Genomic DNA, 20493 nt, shown 5'->3' with positions numbered 1-20493 from the left:
AAAACATCTTCCCTCTTTGTGCTGGACTATGAGAGAGTTCAAAATCACTTCCGTAAATAATGAAACCGTCACGGAATGATCTCTCGTGTCATTTAGAAAAATATATAGAAAAGTGTGATAATGGGTTATGATACTTCAGCTTCACAGAGGAGACGCTTGTGTGGTTTTGTGTGTTTACAACTTCTCTAGGTGATGTAGTAGTTCTCAACACTTCAAGGCCGAATATGAGGCTCAGAGTTTGTTGTACTCTTTTTTGGTGTTACCAGTGGATGATGTTAGACTGACACAAAATATGTGATTCTTTGTAATTTAGCTGATCACTGCTATTTTAATCTAATGAATTCAGAGGTATTAAAATATTGTGTGTTAAATTTCAGGTTTTAGTTACAATAGTTTTTGACTTCCCATATTCAGCCAACACTGGTTATCTAGTTTGTGAATGTATGTTGCCAACTTGTACTTCCCAAGCGCTTAGTACAGTGCTCTGCACACAGTAAGCGCTCAATAAATACGATTGATGATGATCCACTGCAGTGTGTTTTTCTTTTTTTCCTTTAGCAGGTGGCCTTTTGGTCATCCCCCTGTGTTATCACCCCTATTACTGGACAGCAGATGGTGAAGGAATTTCTACTAGTGAATTTTACTATTGCTCACTACTGTCTGAAAATGCTGTAGAGTGAAGTTGAAACTAATGACAGAAAGTTTTCAATTATTCACATGATTTCCCCACAGATAACTAAGAGTTGGTGGGATGGAATTATTGAATTGTCTTGTTGCTTTTCTTTGTTCAAAGCAGCTGGATAGTTGGAAAAAAATCAAATAACAGATGAGGTAAGAGCTCTCTGCTCATGTTATGTCATCATCATCATTAAGTTCTCGAGTGGTTCATCTACTTCATGGATCAAGTGTAGCAAATTTTAGACTCCTGCCACCCAAGAGGTTGCTCTTCCTCTGCCCTCACACCCTACAACTCCAAAAGAGTTCAGACTCTATTTAAAGAACCCTCTCCAGACTTTATGGAGGCAGTGCTTCCACTCTCCACTTCCTACCCCAAAGCCAGAGCCGCCTTTCCTCACTGCCCAGCGAGGACGGAAGCAATCTTTCACATTTTGTAGAGGTAATCTAAGGTAAAGACGTTCATTAGTTTTCGTTGCTCAATTGCCAGATGCAGAATGAAACATCAGCCCTTGGTACATTGTATTTACAAAGCAAACAAATGTCCGATGCAGGATGGATAGGCTCTCTAGGCTTAGAGGGCTTAGAAGTAGTAGTAGTACTCCCAGCACTGCCGCTTGTCCACTGTGTGGCCTTGGGCAAGTCATTCAACCTCCCCCTGCCTGAGTTTCCCATTTTTGAAAAGTAGGGGTAATAATACCTGACCCTACCTCACAGGGCTGTTGTGAGAGCTAAAGTAAAATAAAAAATGTAAAGTGCTTTGGTAATTAAAAAGCAAAAACACTAATTAGAACTCAGCCCCCTCTAGACTGAAGCTCACTGTGGGCAGGGAACACGAGCCCATTGTTGGGTAGGGACCGTCCCTATATGTTGCCGATTTATACTTCCCAAGCTCTTAGTACAGTGCTCTGCACACAGTAAGCACTCAATAAATATGATTGAATGAATGAATATGTCTATGGGCTGTATTGTACTCTCCGGTGAACGTTCAATAAGTATCATCGACTGATTGATTAGTATTTGTAAGTACGCGCCTACTGTATGCAAAGTAGTCTATTATGTTCTGGGAAATAATATGAGAATTGGACATGGTTCCCAGGCTCCAAGGGGCTCCCAATCTAAGAATGACACAGTGGGTGTGGGTTGGCTAAAGACACACGTGGAAAAGTGATACAAGAACTCGAAACGAGACGTGGATGGTAATAAGAACAAGAGCAGTAGGCATTTAGGCTAGAGAAGTAGCACGGCCTAGTGGGAAGAGCACAGGCCTGGGGGGAAGAGGAACTGGGTTCTAATCCTTGCTGCTGTGTTACCTTGGGCAAATCAATCAGTTGTCTTTTTTTGAGTGCTTATAGTGTGCAGAGCACTGTACTGAGCACTTGGGAGGGTCCAATATAAGGAGAGTTGGTAGACCTGTTCCCTGCCCACAATAATCAATCAGTCGTATTTATTGAGCGCTTACTGTGTGCAGAGCAGTGGCTACCAATCAATCTTGGGATGTACAAGCTGGCAACATATAGAGACAGTCCCTACCCAACAGTGGGCTCACAGTCTGGAAGGGGGAGACAGAGAACAAAACCAAACATACTAACAAAATAAAATAAATAGAATAGATAGGTACAAGTAAAATAAATAAATAAATAGAGTAATAAATATGTACATACATATATACAGGTGCTGTGGGGAAGGGAAGGAGGTAAGATGAGGGATGGAGAGGGGGACGAGGGAGAGAGTTTACAGTTTACACAATAAGTTTACAGTGTTAAAGGGAAGACAGATGTAAGCATAAATGAATTAAATTCTGGATATATACATATGTGCTGTGGGAGGGGTGAGTAAAGCGTGCAAGTCCAAGTGGCAGGGCAGTGCAGAAGGGAGTGGTAGAAGAGGAAGTGGCTTAGGGAAGGCCTCCCCAACTTCTCTGTGTCTCAGTGTGACCTCATCTGCAAAATGGGGACTCAATACCTGTTCTCCTTCCTACTTCGATTGTGAGCCCTGCAGGGAGTGTGTCTGACCAGATTTTCGTAAAACAAGCAGAATGGCCTAGTGGATAGAGAATGCGCCTGGGAGTCAGAGGACCTGAGCCCGTTGTTGAGTAGGGACGGTCTCTATATGTTGCCAACTTGTACTTCCCAGGCGCTTAGTACAATGATCTGCACACAGTAAGCGCTCAATAAATACGATTGAATGAATGAATGATCCAGGCCCTTTCACTTTCTTCGTATGAGATCTTGGGCAAGTCACAACTTCTCAGTGCCTCAATTCCCTCGTCGGTTTTCCGTTTTTCCTAACGAAATAACCCGAATTTGCTGTTGCAGGAAGGCAACCACCTTTATGGGAATAAAAGGCTAGCGTTTTACAGCCATTCTGGGAAGCAGGAAAAAAAAGAAAGCGCATTCTGTGAAGTGATGATTTGTTTATTTTCGTGCATCTATGTTAAAACAGTATCACAGCTGACCTACCTGTTTCCTTTTGTATTTTACTTGGTCTGCCTGCTTTTCTGCGTTTTTAATCTTGCCCACTGAGTTCTGGTTAATCGCAGCTGGGATGTCTTGTCCTTGATTTAGACTGTGAGCCCACTGTTGGGTAGGGACTGTCACTATATGTTGCCAACTTGTACTTCCCAAGCGCTTAGTACAGTGCTCTGCACACAGTAAGCGCTCAATAAATACGATTGATTGATCTGTAAAGTGGGGATTCAATACCCGATCTCCCTCCTACTTAGACTGTGAGCCCCATGCTGGGGACCTGATAATCTTATATCTAGCCCAGCGCTTAGTATAGTGCTTGGCACTCAGAGCTTACTTAGCAAATGCCACAATTATCTATTATTGCTAGCAGATTTTCAGGCTTCTCATGGTTCAGTCCAAAAGGTAAAAATTGAGAAAGTCACACACAAGGGGTTTCCTCTCTCATCACAGGCTGGAGCAATGGCTGGCAAGATTTCCAGTGGCATTGGGTTTGGCAGGGTTGTCCAAACTCTCCTTCAAGCAGCCTTCCCTGATTAACCTCGCATTTTCTCATCCTATTTGCTCTCCCTTCTGCATGGCCTATGCATTTGAGTCTGTACCTCTTAAGCACTTTGATTCTTACCTCACCCCCACAACATTTACGTACATATCGTTAATACTCTGCCATTTCTCCTATCTGTAATTCATTTTAAGGTCCGTCTCTCTCACTAGGATGTAATATCCTTGAGGGCAGGGATCATGTCGACCATCGTACTTAGTATAGTGCTGTGCCCACAGTAAGTTCTTAGTAAGTAGCATTGATGGATTGGTTTAAATTGGTGCTCTTGATTCAGTGTTTATGAACTGCATTTATATTGGATAGAATATATGTACCTTGGGCCAGTGTTATCAGTGTTTTGTGTTATCCATATCACTGCTCCCCTTGTGCAGACTATAAACTAGCAATATCTCTAGGACTGCTACTCCTAAGGCCCTATCTTTAGTTGAAAATGCCCCAGCACAAACAAAAAGCACAGACCCTGATCCCAAAGAGCTGTGATATAAGAGGTTTACTGAAGAAACTATTAAATAACAACAAGACACAAGGAAAAGGCAGGAAACATTTCTAGTTGACTGGAAATGGAATTTTTTCAAGACTACAATCTCTAAATTCATGCCACATATGAGAAAACATAATTACCCTGTGGTCAGACACAGCTCCTGGATTCCTGCACTCTACCAGCTCTGAGACTGAATCACCACTGGCAAATAACTTATCCATAGTCTGTTTCAGTTTCCATATTTGTAATATGGGGGAAATGTTTTCTGGCAAAAGACTCTGAGTTTCTTAGAAGAAAGGCTTGAGAAAATTTGAACTATTTCCCAGAATACCAATTTTTAGGCATAGTGAAGGGAAAAAATGGATACTCTCCCATTTAGTTCAAATAACTGTGAAAAAGAAATTTGTCTAATGACCAAGTTCTTAGAGCACCCACACTTTTATTGGTTTGTCTTTTCAGTGGCCATAATGGTAGAGGCTGCTATAAACCATTCTCCCATTCTGAGAGGAAAAAGGTTTATTTGAAAATCCACTGTTTGTTATAGGGCACATGAGAGAAAACTGATCTCTTGTTGAGCACCTGAAGGAAGCAATGAAAAGCTGCAAGGCAGAGGAGGAGACCTTAAGTAGGATTAGAAGCAAATAAGTATTTCCTTCTCTTTTCTGGGTTATTTGATAGCAGACCATACTGGATAGGATAGAGTATTCAGCTGTGACACTAGCTCACCCTTCATCAGTCTGCAATAGATAGTGAGTCAAACCCTGCTCATTTACTGTGTTTACAAGTGGACAGTAACAGGAATTAGGGAGTAAATCACATTTTAAAGGTCTTCTACATATTTTTTAAAAAGCAATAAAAAGACATTTCAGTAGCCATTCTCCCAAAATGTTTAGTGGGAGAAATTGATTGTAGTAGCGTCCATTAATCAGTTATATTTGGGAGCAAGTAGTAGTAATATTATTCGGTATTTACTATTTGCCGAGCTCTGGACTAAGTGCTGGGAAAGAATTCACAGTCCTTGGCCTTCAAGCGATTCACAATCTATGTAAGGGGAACAAGGGGACTGGTGACCTACCCAGGGAGCAATGAAGCAAAACCCTAAGACAATAAAAAGACAAATACACACGATATAAATGAAACCCAGTACGGTACTGTGGCTAGTGAAATAGATTTCCGCTCCGCACAGCAGAGTCCAACAGTTACCAGCAGCCGCCTCGCTCTTCCCGAGGTTTTGTGGAGGCGAAGTACTGAGGCTGCTTGGCCCTTCTCTGCTGGCTTTGTGAAGTCAGGTTGTGGGGAGGCTTTTCGAAGATGTGGAAGAGAGCCGGGGTGGATTTTTGGGGAGGCAGCGAGGCTATCCAGTGGAGGGGGATGCCGACGGCTCCTGGACATGGTGATGGGAAGAGGGCAGGTGTCCTGGTGGATTAGTTAGGCCCTGGTGGAGGGAGTGGCCCAGGGGAGTGTGTCCCTGTGGTTTAAATCTCCATTGCCGGGCATGGACAGGGCAGGTCGGAAGCAGCAGTCTCAGGAGGCACGGGAAAATGAGGAAAATAATCTCACCTGAAAACATAGCGGTAGGAACTGAGGCATCGTGGTTGAGGAGTTATGGGGGATTGGTGTGCGAAGTTGTTTCAGGAACTGAATCTGCGGTATTTTTGAGCGGAGAGTCCTGAGCTTTTTTTTTTCATGCTTAGCCCATTCTTCCGAGGTGCACTTGCAGAAAGTCTCAGGTGAGAAGTTTTGGGTAAAGATAATGTTCTTGTTTCTGTGTGGGAATCGAGAGGAAAGGCTGCTAAATAGAAATGAATTCCTAAGTCTGGGACAAAATTTCTGCCTTCCTTATTAAAATCACATCTCCAAGAGGCCATCCCCAACTAAGCCCTCATTTCCTCTACTCCCTTTCCTTTCTGTGTCATCCTTGCACTTGGATTTGCACCCTTTATCCACCCTGCCCTCAGCACTTATGTACATAGCCGTAGTTTAGTTATAGTAATAAAACTTATATACATTTCCTTACGCTCTGCCTTTCCTCTATCTGTAATTATTTTGAAGTCTGTCTCCCCTTCGAGACGGTACGCTCGTTGTGGGCAGAGAACAGGTCTACCAACTCATATTGTACTCTCCCAAGCCCTTAGTACAGTGCTCTGCACACAGTGCTCTGCACACAGTGCTCAATAAATAGAATTGATTGATTACAGTGCTATGGACTAATTAGCTGCAGTGCCTCCACCTTAATAGGGACTCAGAGGGAACTCAATATGTACGTGGTTTGTGAACTGCTGTTGGATCTTTGGATGGGAAAAATCCCTACACTAATGCAAAATGTTAAGTTTGCCAAAACAGTTTTCCAGCTTGATCTGTCTTTGTATTTCTGTAGTACCATCGTCCTAGCACCTAGGTTTGGACTTTTTTCATTTTCGTTTGAAGCCATAGAAAGCACATAAATTTTTGTGGACTTTTTTCATTTTAGTTTGAAGCCATAGAAGGCACATAAATTTTTGTGAATTATTCATATGGCTGTTGGGCTATTGCAAATAGTGTCATTGTTGACAGGTGGCATTTAAAGTATGTATATATAGTTTACTAAAGCCATCAGGTATTTTTTAGGTCAAACACGAACTGCATTTCTAGGTTGAGTGTGACTCGGAAGGAATACCAAGTTGCACAGTTTCACCTCTTTCCTCTGTTATCGCAACTCTCCGGACCCACTTAACTTCTGTGACGATATCTTGACATTAGGCATGGCATAATGACGGTACTCCGTAAATTACGCAAAATTTTTCTTGGAAAAGTCAGGCACTAGCAACAGTCAACATGTGTGCTAGGAATAACACATCAAGCCACTCTGCCTGGGATGCCAGCCAAGAGCTGTGTACAAATTGGGGAAAGCTTGTGTATTTCTTGGGTTGGGTCAGTGTAAAGTGAAGCCTAGTTCCCACTGGGCAAGGCGTGCATGGGCCCTGACCTATTTCAGCTCCCTGTTTTTAGATACGGGTCTTGGGCTGGAAGTTTAAGGCCAATTTCAGGTGCTGAACAATTTTGGTTTGTTCCTGCCATTATAGTAGATAATGAGCCTCACTGGCACTGCCTGGGATCTGACTGGGCAAGGCTAGAAATCTGTCTTTTTTTCCCGTCCGGGCTTTGGATTTCCAGCACATCTCAGGCTGTGACTCTGAAACTCCTGCTTTTACGATTTCCTGCCCCACCATTCATCCTAACCCCCTGCAGATCTTCTATCCATCCCTGGATTTCCTTGAATGTCAGGGACATCGTGAGAGGTATAGGGCTCTAAAAAGGTGGCATTGGAGGGAAGGGGCCAGTTCAAGCGGTGATAAAAATGGGGTTTGCCACTGTAGAGCAGCGGGAAAAGCAGTTCTGTCAGAGGCCCAACTCAAAGCTGCTGTTTGAAGTCAGCACCCTCCCAAAAAGCGTGCTCCTCGTGTTCCCCGAGGCCCTCACTGGAGCAATATGGCAACAGAAAAATGGTGTGAACGTTCCCAGATGCATTTGGGAAGGTGTAAACTTTTCTTGGTAATAGTCCATAAATGGTTGTTTATAAGCAGTCGTTTTAGGAGCCGGAGAACTTAGCACTATGTTTTTATTTCTTTGTGTGTGTATGTGTGCTAGTTTTCGTAGATACACTTGATGATGTGTCAAATTATAGGTTTAAATAGATTGGTATGTAACAGATCAATCTAAAGAAATACGAAAAAAATAAAGAACTAAGTTGTTAACCTGCTACTTTTTCTTGGAAATATCCAAGTAAACCTGTTGAGTATTTGTACTGTGGGCCTTTTCATGGTTTTCACACTCAAAATTTAAACATTCTAGAGGTAATGCATATAGCAGGGAAGTCTGTTTCGGTTAGCAGGACTATATAAAAACTTTTTTCATCTTCTCTGATGACCGTTTCTTGGCCCAGACCTGTTGTTTCCTAGTGAGGTTAGGAGTGTAAATTTGTGGAAATCAGAATATAGGCGTTTTATAGCTAATGTGATCAGTTCAGTGAAATGGGTCCTGGAGTTTGAGGAAAATGTGAATAGAGCAGAAACCAAAGCTATTTCAGAATTGGTAGTTATACGACGCATCAGGTTTGATGTCACGATTGATCAGGGCTCAACAAATATACCGGTCTACTTGACATTGACTAGTAAAAAATAAAGGTTGATAAGTAGACTGCCCTCTTAATCCTATGTGTAATTAGCAAACACAGCAGCTGACTTGTGGTAATTTTGTTTGACTGGTGAATTAAGCCAGCATTTGTTGAGCTTTGAAAAGCAGAGCTGGAAGAAGGTCTCAGGTTATGTGACTCAAATCGTCACCTATACAGAAATAGGAATGAGATACTTAGGTTTAAAGAATTCTGCTGACGAAGCGTCAGAATCTCGTTGCCATTCTACTGAAGTTCAGAAAAGAAAACAACAATAATATCATAGTATTTTCCAGCACTTATTATGTGCTTAGCACTGTATTAAGCACTGTCCCCCCCGGGGCTCACAGTTTGAGGAGGAAGAACCCAGCATGGCCTACCGGTTCAAATATAGGCCCGGGGGGTCAGAAGGACCTGGGTTCTAATTCCGGTTCTGCCACTTGTCTGCTGTGTGACCTTGGGCAAGTCACTTTACTTCTGTGGGCCTCAGTGACCTCAGTTCCAGTGATCTGTAAAATGGGGATTAAGACTGTGAGCCCCTGGTGGGAGAGGGACTGTGTCCAACCTGATTTGATTATATTCACCCCAGCGCTTAGAGCAGTGCCTGACACATAGTAAGCACTTAAAAAATGCCACAGTTATTGCTATTATTATATATTTATGCCCATTTAATAGAGGACAAACAGGCACAGAGAAGTCAAGTGACTTTCCCAGGCCACACAGCAGGCAGGTGGCAGAGCTGGGACTAGAACCCAGGACTCCTATCTCTGTCCTTTTCTCTTTCCACTATGCCACTGGGTTTCTCTCTGGTGACATATGTGTTTGGTCAGTGCTCTTACTGCTTCGGGATTGAGTTGGTGAGTCCACCACTAGAAAATTCCATTTTACCGCCCTTAGCTCTAGTGTTCCTGACAATCTCAGCAAAGGAGGTAGTGGGCATAGGAATTTGCAAAGGAATCGGAGATGGCATAGCCAAATATGGGAGAGGGATGGTTAAGTGGAAAGATTTGTCAGAAGCAGTATGGAATGTGGCATGGGCATGGCATGTCTCAAGGCGAGGTTCTGGATTACTCACCTCACGTGTGTTTTCTCAGGGAGCACATCGGATCACCTGGGTTAGTCTACTGCCTCTCTTTGGATGACCCCCAGATCTTCCATTTCCAGCACTTACTGCTCACCTGTTCGGTAGTATCGTATTTCTGTCTGCCTCTGGGATCATGGATGCCTCTTGAACTGCCTACACTCAGTTCTCCTTAAATGTGAGAGTTGTGTTCTTGCAAAACTTTGAGCTAAGGGAAACTTTTGCATAAGTACTCAATCGTTCTGACGCGGCAAGCTGAGCACAAACTGGCTCAAGTTTTCAGAGTAATGTTGCCTAATTGCCTCCTTCCCAAAATGTATGCTTTCAGCCTGCATTTTGGCAGAACTGAGAGTACAGCATGTTCAGAGCTATACTTCTCATCTTCCCTCCTAAATCCTCTGCCAACTCTTTGGAAAATCCCCTCAAGCTCATAAGCTTACAACCTTAGTGTTGTCATTGATGCCCCTTCCACTCCCATTGACTTTCCATTTCAATCTTTCTCTTAAGGCATGCCAGATTTTATTAAAAAATTCACAAATCTGTCCAGAACTGGAACTGGCTGGAACTGCAAGAGTCCATTTGTAGCTGATGCAGTTACTGTTGTCACTCCACCTCCCTATCACCTCCCTGGAAAGTCCTCTGGTGACCACCAAGAGCCTGGTTAGAAATTTGGTTTTCCTTCAGCAGTGGTTCTTACCTCCTTCCTCATCTACTTTTCAACCACTACCCTTGGAACAATTTCTCATCACCTCCTAACTTGTCTACTTACGAGTCTCCTTGCTTCCATCCGTCAATCAGTGGTATTTATTAAGTGCTTGAGAGAATACAATGGAACAGAATTAGTGGACACATTCCCTGCCCATTTAGCTACAAATATCTTTCTGTGTGTAGCTTCCCACATAAAACAAAAGCTCCTGAGTCTCCTTCATGTGGTTGCTTCTTACCTAGCTGCTGTCTTCTGGTACATCCCAGATCTGCGCTTTGCTTTTTCGTAGCAAACCTATTAATCATTTGCTTTTCTCTTTTCTCCCACTTCAGTCCCATTGCTTTTGTCTCCACCCTCCCGCCTCCTACTTGGAATGATTTCTTCTTTAAGCTTGGCCAAATCGTACCCTCCCTCTCCCCGCTCCCCCCAAAACACTTCTAAAAAACACCTCCTCCATGAGGCATTTTCTGATTAATTTTTCCCACACCCCCACCTCCCCAAGATGGTCACACCTTTTCCTTACCCACCTCAGGACTGCCATGTCATGTACTGATCTGTCATCTGTTTTATTGGTATCTATCCTAACAGTATTTCGACTTTTTGTTAGTTTATAGAACAGTGCCTTGCACATAGTAAGCACTTAATAAATCCCATTATGATTTATATCTGCTTGTCTTCATCATTATATTGAAGCTACTTGAGGGCAGAAATTCGGTCTTGTTTTTCTTTGATGTGCCCCCCAAGCACATAGTAAAGTGCCCTGCACCCCAGTAGCTGTTCATTCAATCATTCAGTCATATTTATTGAGCGCTTTCTGTGTGCAAAACACTGTACTAAGCGCTTGGGAGAGTGCTACAATACACCAGCAGACACATTCCCTGCCCCCAGTGAGCTCACAGTCTAGAGGGGGAGACAGACATTAATATAAATAAATAAATTACAGCTATATACCTTGGTTCAATAAATAGTGTTGGTTCTGACCCTGATATCTAAATCAGACGCAGATGGTGTGGTCTGGGCCTCCTTTTAGTTTCGAGAAGAGGTCAGACCAGGACATGTTGATCTGGATTCTAATGGGACTACTTTAGATGACTGACTTTACCAGAAAACATTTGGTAAAGAATTACTTCTCGAACTGTGTTGATACCCACTTGAGTAACTGAGTGCTGTTGCTCAAATGAAAAATACTATAGTAATGCAATCTTAAAGTTATATAATACCCTTCCTAGGATCTTACAGGATTTCACCCACATTATTTACTCTCAAAATGGTACACAGGGATAGGTAAAAGCCAATATTGGTTTCCTTATTTTCAAACTGGAGAATCAGAGGCTTGGAGAAATTGAGCTGCTTATTGTTATATGGTTGGCCTATGGGAGAGCTTGAACTACAGCTGAAGTAGTGCTACATCTCTGAGAGGTTTAGTAAATATGTGTAAGTGATTAAATGTAAACACTGCCTTTCTTCTGAGTGTGTTAAGCCAGGTCTAAGCATGCAGAGTGAAGTGAAGCTCTCACCATTATCCCCAGTTAATTTGCTGGTGTAGCCAGTTAAACCCGATTTAGGTCAGATGATCTGGTTTGGCTGATCAATGCTTTAAGTTGAACAAATAATTTCACTTCATGCTGTGTTGCCAGTCACAGTGTTACGGGGTGTTTTGTGATATCAGTTAAGCGGTTACTTTATGCCAGGCACTGTACTAAGCGGTGGGGTAGATACAAGCCAATAAGATCGGACTAAGTACCCGGCTCACAGTCTTAATTCCCATTTTACAGATGAGGGAGTTGAGGCAAAGAGAAGTGAAGCGACTTGCCCAAGGTTACAGAGCAGACGAGTGACGGAGCTGGGATTAGGACCCAAGTCCTCTCACTCCCAGGCCTCTGCTCTGCTCCACTAGGCCATGCTGCTTCTCCATATAGGCGGTGTATCAAACATCGGTACATCTCAACATTAGAATAAGTACTGTCAGGTAGTTCCTGTTTTTCCTCTCATGTTTACATGTGGAGAGAATTTTAAAGATCAGGAAAAATGCAAATCTGAGAGGAAACCAAGTCACCTGTTTTGTAGTGGTGCTAATGTGGCTTGGCTCATTAGGCAGCTAACAGCTAGCTAACAAAAAGACTTGATAATGTTTCATCTTATTGTAGTTCAGTGTGGAAGGGATGAAAAATGATAGATTGGGCTCCTGCAGATAGTCCTGGTGAAGTGTTGTTTCTCATTCATACCTTGTCATTGGCAGGGAGTCTCCTTCATTGATAGCTCCTTCCTGGAATAGCTGGCCGTGTGCTGTCTTCTCATTTTGCATCATCTTGGATTCCAGGGCTGCCATGCCAATTCCAAAGGTGATAGCTATGTGGAGGGAGGGGACTGGAATGGAGAAAAAAACTTGAATTACTTTCTGTGTGACAGGCAGATATCCAGACTGAGAGGCAGAACTCTATGTGACTTCAAGATTATTGGCCTTTTCTACACAGCAAAATCTCAGAAAACTGAAGTTAATCAATTGATGGTGTTTATCGAGCACTAAACTAAGTACCAAAGAGTTGTATAGACACATTGCCTTCCCACACTGAGTTTGCAGGCTAGAGGGAATTGTTTAGTGGAAATTTTGCCCTCTGTGGATTTGGGTCAAGCCTTACTTTTTCTTGGAGAAAGTTGTCTTTGAGAAGCACATTTGTCCTGTACAGAAACATTTTGAGAAGCCAAACCCTTTGGTACGTCAGAAAAAAATTATGAAATAGAATTGTTTCAACCATTAGGAAATTGAAGGCCACAATTGTGTATTTCGGTTTCTTCTCTTCCCAAAGTTGATTTGCTGTTTTACTGAGTTTACCACGTTATGAAGTTGCACAGCAATTTGGGAAAACAATTTGGAGTGTCTGTTTTAACACCGTTTGGGTTCCCAGCCTTGGTTTCTTTTAGGCAAAAGGGGAATTGGCAAGTGACATTCTTGGTTGTCACTGTACCTGATGATTGCTAGGTAGGGCTGATGGAGACAGCACAAGAGGCCTATGATGCGTACCTCCTAGTCCTAGCTCCTGTTTAGCCTGGGAGTTCGGCAAATTGACAACTCCTGCCTTGCCCCATTGCTCACACCTTTCCTCCTGCCTAGAGCGCTGCCACGACTCAGCTTGGCCAAACCACAGACCTCTCCCCTCCTTTAAACCATCTTTAAAAGTCATCTCCTCTTGCAGCTGTAGGAGACATTACCTCCATCAATTTTCCTAATTTCCTGGTCTTGGCATCCCATCAACCATCTCAAGATTCCCAGTTATCTATAAATTTGTTCTGTAGTCACTGGTTTCTATTTGTCTAGCTCATCTCTGATTCTTAGCTCTGGTTCATGTGCCAATCTGTGGCTAGTGCCTCTAGCCTTTATTGTACGCCAAACGAGCCAAATTTGTATCTTTTATTTCTTTTGCATGTTCTCTAAGTGCTCAGAATAGTGTTCTGCCCATCAGTGGTATTTACTGAGAACTTACAGTGTGCAGAGCACTGTACTAAGTGCCTGGGGAAGTTCATTACAACAACAGAGTTGTAGACGTGTTCCCTACCCAGAAGGAGCTTAACATGTGTAGAAGGGATGATAGACATTAAAATAAATTGCAGATATGTACGTAAGTGCCGAGGGGTTGATGATGGGTTGACTATCGAGTACTTAAAGAGCTGTGTGACTTTGGGTAAGTCACTTAACTTCTCTGTACCTCAGTTACTTCACCTGTAAAACGGGGATTAAGACTGTGAGCCGCACATGGGACAACCTGATTATCTTGTATGTACCCCAGTGCTTAGAGCAGTGCTTGGCACATAGTAAGTACTTAACAAATACCATTATTATTATGATGATGGAGGATACTGATAGTCTCCACTCCCTGGATTCTAAATCAATCAATCAATCAATCGTATTTATTGAGCGCTTACTGTGTGCAGAGCACTGTACTAAGCGCTTGGGAAGTACAAGCTGGCAACATATAGAGGCAGTCCCTACCCAACAGTGGGCTCACAGTCTAGAAGGGGGAGACAGAGAACAAAACCAAACATGCTAACAAAATAAAATAAATAGAATAGATAGGTACAAGTAAAATCATCATCATCAGTCGTATTTATTGAGCGCTTACTATGTGCAGAGCACTGTACTAAGCGCTTGCGAAGTACAAATTGGCAACATATAGAGACAGTCCCTACCCAACAGTGGGCTCACAGTCTGGAAGGGGGAGACAGAGAACAAAACCAAACATGCTAACAAAATAAAATAAATAGAATAGATAGGTACAAGTAAAATCATCATCATCAATCGTATTTATTGAGCGCTTACTATGTGCAGAGCACTGTACTAAGCGCTTGGGAAGTACAAATTGGCAACATATAGAGACAGTCCCTACCCAACAGTGGGCTCACAGTCTAGAAGGGGGAGACAGAGAACAAAACCAAACATGCTAACAAAATAAAATAAATAGAATAGATAGGTACAAGTAAAATCATCATCATCATCATCAATCGTATTTATTGAGCACTTACTATGTGCAGAGCACTGTACTAAGTGCTTGGGAAGTACAAATTGGCAACATATAGAGACAGTCCCTACCCAACTGTGGGCTCACAGTCTAGAAGGGGGACAGAGAACAAAATCAAACATACTAACAAAATAAAATAAATAGAATAGATAGGTACAAGTAAAATAAATAAATAAATAGAGTAATAAATATGTACAAACATATACACATATATACATAGATGCTACTTGAGGTCAACATTCACTTTGACAAAACACCATGGAATGTGTCAGTTACCACAACTGTAAAATGGGATTAACCCCATGGGAGATATGGACTGTGTCCAACCTGATTGGCTTGTATCTATCCCAGTGCTTAGAACAGTGCCTGGAACATAAGTGCTTAACAAACAAAATTTTAAAAAAAGGTCCATGACCCCTCCAAATCCCTGCAGCCTTATTGAGTATAGAGTGATAGATCCTTAAAATAAATTTTAATCAGAATTTGTAGTTTAAATATTTTAAAGTTAGACTAATTAGGCATGCAGTTGCCCACATAGTTCAGAAAAGCAGCATGGCTCAGTGGAAAGAGCCCGGACTTTGGAGTCAGAGGTCACGGGTTCGAATTCAGGCTCCACCAATTGTCAGCTGTATTACTTTGGGCAAGTCACTTAACTTCTCTGTGCCTCAGTTCCCTCATCTGTAAAATGGGGGTTAAGACTGTGAGCCCCCTGTGAGACAACCTGATCACCTTGTAACCTCTCCAGTGCTTAGAACAGTGCTTTGCACATAGTAAGCACTTAATAAATGCCATTATTATTATAGCTCCTAAATATCACGTTAGTTAACTGGCAGTTGTTTTTATTCCCGTTGTCATTAAATATCAATTGACTTCAATCAATTGATATCAGTATCAATTTTTATCCAAAGGACAATAGTTTGCCTTATGAATGAAATATTATTTATCTATTAGAAGGATGTAAGAATAAGATCAATAGTGTTTATTGGGTATTTACTGTTTCCAGAGAAAGTGCTGTACTAAGTGCTTGGGAAAGTACAATATAACCAAGATGATAGATGTGATCAAGCGCTTAGTACAGTGTTCTGCACACAGTAAGCGCTCAATAAATATGATTGGTGATCCCTGCCCCTGTCCCTTGGATCATGAAAATGAGCATTTTTGATGGAAAAGTCAACAATAAAAAATCTGGGAAATTATTTTCAAAAATACCTGGAAATTGATATTTAATCAATCAGTCAATGGCTTTTATTGCGCTCTGGGTGCAGAGCATTGCACTATGCTCTTGGGAAAGTACCAAACAATAATAATAAATAATAGTTATGGTAGGGAAGCAGCGTGGCTCAGTGGAAAAGAGCATGGGCTTTTGAGTCAGAGGTCATGGGTTCAAATCCAGGCTCCGCCAATTGTCAGCTGTGTGATTTTGGGCAAGTCACTTCACTTCTCTGGGCCTCAGTTACCTCATCTGTAAAATGGGGGTTAAGACTGTGAGCCCCCCGTGGGACAACCTGATCAACTTGTAACCTCCCCAGCGCTTAGAACAGTACTTTGCACAGAGTAAGCACTTAACAAATAATAATAATAATTATGGCATTTATTAAACGCTTACTATGTGCCAGGCACTGTACTAAGCGCTGGGGTGGAAGCAGCGTGGCATGAGAAGCAGCGTGGCTCAGTGGAAAGAGCCCGGGCTTTGGAGTCAGCGGTCATGGGTTCTAATCCCGACTCTGCCAACTGTCAGCTGTGTGACTTTGGGCAAGTCGCTTCATTTCTCTGTGCCTCAGTTGCCTCATCTGTAAAATGGGGATTAAAACTGTGAGCCCCCCGGTGGGACAACCTGATTACCTTGTAACCTCTCCAGTGCTTAGAACAGTGCTTTGCACATAGTAAGTGCTTAACAAATACTATTATTATTATTATTACAAGCAAATCAGGTTGGACATAGTCCCTGTCCCGCATAGGGAGGATCACGGTCTTAATCCCCATTTTAATAAAGTTCCAATAATATTGGAAGACACAATCCCTACCTTCAAGGAACATACAATATATATATATATATATATTAGGGGGGACAGACATTAAAATAAATTACAGATAGGAAAGCAGCAGAGTAAGTATCAGGATAGGTACATTCGTACTGTGGGATAGGGTGAATTTCAAAATGCTTAAGGGGTTGCACCATGTGTACAAATGATGCAGAAGGGAAGGCGACTAGGGCGGGGAAATGAGATTAGTCAGAAAAGGCTTCTTGGAGGAGGTATGAATTTAGTAGGGCTTTGACAATGGGGAGTGTTGTGTCCGATATGAAGTGGGAAAGAGTTCCAGGCAGGAGGGAGGATGTGAGCAAGGGGTCGATGATGAAAGAGTTGAGAGATCAATCAATCAATCAATCATATTTATTGAGCACTTACTATGTGCAGAGCACTGTACTAAGTGCTTGGGAAGTCCAAATTGGCAACATATAGAGACAGTCCCTACCCAACACTGGGCTCACAGTCTAAAAGGGGGAGATAGAGAACAAAACCAAACATACTAACAAAATAAAATAAATAGAATAGATATGGACAAGTAAAATAGAGTAATAAATATGTACAAACATATATACATATATACAGGTGCTGTGGGGAAGGGAAGGAGGTAAGATGGGGGGAATGGAGAGGGGGGCGAGGGGGAGAGGAAGGAAGGGGCTCAGTCTGGGAAGGCCTCCTGGAGGAGGTGAGCTCTCAGCAGGGCCTTGAAGGGAGGAAGAGAGCTAGCTTGGCGGATGGGCAGAGGGAGGGCATTCCAGGCCCGGGGGAGGACGTGGGCCGGGGGTCGATGGCGGGACAGGCGAGAGCGAGGTACGGTGAGGAGATTAGCGGCGGAGGAGCGGAGGGTGCGGGTTGGAGAAGGACAGAAGGGAGGTGAGGTAGGAGGGGGCGAGGGGATGGACGGACAGCCTTGAAGCCCAGGGTGAGGAGTTTCTGCCTGATGCGCAGATTGATCGGTAGCCATTGGAGGTTTTTGAGGAGGGGAGTAATATGCCCAGAGCGTTTCTGGACAAAGATAATCCGGGCAGCGGCATGAAGTATGGATTGAAGTGGAGAGAGACACGAGGATGGGAGATCAGAGAGAAGGCTGGTGCAGTAGTCCAGACGGGATAGGATGAGAGCTTGAATGAGCAGGGTAGCGGTATGGATGGAGAGGAAAGGGCGGATCTTGGCAATGTTGCGGAGCTGAGACCGGCAGGTTTTGGTGACGGCTTGGATGTGAGCGGTGAATGAGAGAGCGGAGTCGAGGATGACACCAAGGTTGCGGGCTTGTGAGACGGGAAGGATGGTAGTGCCGTCAACAGAGATGGGAAAGTCAGGGAGAGGACAAGGTTTGGGAGGGAAGACAAGGAGATCAAGGTACAGTTAGTAGGTTTGTGAGGTGTGCAGGCTGGGGTGTAGAGGGAGATGAGTGAGTTTAGGTAGGAGGGAAGGAGCTGAGTGCTTTAAGCCAATGGTATTTGTTTCCTCTTTGTTTCTGCCATTATATGGGCTTTTTAAAGATCAGCTTTAAAGCACTGAAGTGTTGGGGATGTAATTTGGGTGCTGAGGGAGACATCTGAGTATTAGTTCTCGCTCCGAGCACCGAAAAAACCTTAGAAGCAGCAGGGAATAGAGCACAGGCCTGGGAGTTAGAAGGACCTGGGTTCTAATTCCAGGTCTGCCGTTTGTCTGCTCTGTGACCTTGGGCAAGTCACTTAACTTCCCTGTGCCCCAGTTTCCTCATCTGTAAAATGCGGATTAAGGGTGTACTGTGAAGGACATGGACTGTGTCCAACCTGATTAGTTTGTATCTACCCCAGCACTTAGTACAGTGCCTGACACATAGTATAGTGCTGAACAAATACCACTAAAGAAGAGGAGGAAATTGGAGCCCCGGTTACTCTGGGTATATGTTTTCCTTCCCAAAACATAGAATTAAAATAGTGTGGTGGGGGCGCCCGCCTTTTACCAAGTTAGTAAATACTAAAAACAAAGCTGTTTTAGCAGGACAGTTTGTAAGTGTTTGGACGAATCCTGGAGCTAAAGACTAAGGATTTAGTAACAGATGGAAGGGTAGAACTGTAAGATCCTTAAATAATAATAATAATAATGATGACATTTATTAAGCACTTACTATGTGCAAAGCATTGTTCTAAGCGCTGGGGAGGGTACAAGGTGCTCAGGTTGTCCCACGGGCGGTTCACAATTTTAATCCCCATTTTACTGATGAGGTAACTGAGGCACAGAGAAGTTAAGGGACTTGCCCAAAGTCACACAGCTGACAATTGGTGGAGCCGGAATTTGAACCCATGAACTCTGACTCCAAACCCCGGGCTTTTTCCACTGAGCCATGCTGCTTCCTGTCTTAAAGACAGGAATTGAAACTTTAACTTCTTGGGTATGTTCCTCAATCACTCAGTACAGAGCTCTGTGCCCAGTGAGCACCCAATAAATATTTTTGACGATGGCAGAAAAGTGGGAGAGAAGATGGTATAAAAGGACCATTCTTTGAAATGTTAAGCCATTGGTAGTTGGGGGTCTGAGGAGAGATTTAGTCGTTAACTGCGGATAGGTTTGATTGTTCATCTACGAGAAAAGTGAATTCATCCCTTTCTTAAAATAAGAAGTAAATTATGAAAAGTGAAGAGACTTTTCAAAGATCAGTGAAGGATCTGTGTACCTATAATTTTGTTTTTATTCCAATTTTAGAGACTGACTTAGGTAAAATTTGGTAATTTAATAAAAATCTTTTTTATGGTATATGTAGTTATTGAGACGCAGCTGTTATCTTCAAACCACTTTCTGCTATTTTTCCTGATCATACCCTGTTGCTATAGAAACAGGGGTAGAACTGGAAACTGGCAGCCGGCAACTGAAATTAATGAGCATTCCAACTCTCCACCTGTAGCTGCTGTTTCCCATTTCTGCCTCTGTTTGCCTTATTGGACCCGAGCAAGTCAAGTAAGAATTTTTTCTACAAACGATAAACAAAAACCAGCATAGAACTTGCTTGTTGGTTGAGTCAGCCTTCACAAAGTCTGTGAGAGAGGGCTCCTGGATCACTATCAGACCTGAGCCTGATAATCATTCCCATAAAAAGTGGTAGCCTCAGATTTTTAAAACCTAGTTTAACTCCATACCTGATAAAATGCTAGTGATGTACAGTCATGCCTCATGATGCAATGGGGGACTGTGTCTTGTATATCTCATGAATGGCTATCCTGGGGTGTATTTTCCCATAGACGTGCAAGTTATAAATTAGAATCTGTTCCAGAGGCTCTGCAAAAATAGTATGCCATATGCTTATATGTTGTATACCGTTTCATCGAATAATACTTAAACTACTTAATCTTTGTTCGCCTATTTTAAGGCAGAAAATTAAATGAGGATTTGTGGTATGGTTATGAGTTTCTGTAGGGGGCTGCTGAAGTAGAAGCTTTTTCTGCTGACGGGGAAGGTGGTTTTTCAAGTTTAATGATGGATTTGCCCAGCTTGGGCTGCATGACAACTTGCTTCTTTCATAAGGTACCTTGTAACAGTCTAACTTTCTTAAATTCGTATGCTTTCTTTAAAATTCACGCAAGACTTCTTTATCCCCAAGTCTTCGCTAATGGTGGAGGGACCACAACTTCTTCATGTGTATTGGCATCTTACAGTAAGGTATTTGGATGTCTAAGTTCATAAAGTTAAGCTAAGTTAAGCGCTTAGTACAGTGCTCTGTACTCAGTTCTCCCCCTTTTAGACTGTGAGCCCACTGTTGGGTAGGGACTGTCTGTATATGTTGCCAATTTGTACTTCCCAAGTGTTTAGTACAGTGCTCTGCACATAGTAAGCGCTCAATAAATAC

The 20493-nt window shown here is 42.8% G+C and overlaps 1 protein-coding gene across 2 annotated transcripts in view; it reads left to right on the top strand.

The window, feature by feature from the left end:
* Positions 1-20493, top strand: part of BAZ2B (bromodomain adjacent to zinc finger domain 2B) — a 232511-nt gene that overhangs the window by 8047 nt on the left and 203971 nt on the right. The window contains exon 1 of one of the 2 annotated variants that reach the window (XM_038751842.1): positions 19566-19607. The exons of the other annotated variant lie outside the window; for it this stretch is intronic. The gene's annotated coding sequence lies outside the window, so the exon portion shown is untranslated. Of the gene's footprint in view, positions 1-19565; positions 19608-20493 lie in introns of those variants that run through there. 2 annotated transcript variants of the gene reach the window in all.

Source organism: Tachyglossus aculeatus, chromosome 9, assembly GCF_015852505.1.
Source record: "Tachyglossus aculeatus isolate mTacAcu1 chromosome 9, mTacAcu1.pri, whole genome shotgun sequence".
NCBI lineage: Eukaryota > Metazoa > Chordata > Mammalia > Monotremata > Tachyglossidae > Tachyglossus > Tachyglossus aculeatus.
Note: the sequence above shows the minus strand (reverse complement) of the source record. Positions and strands in the feature narration are given on the sequence as shown.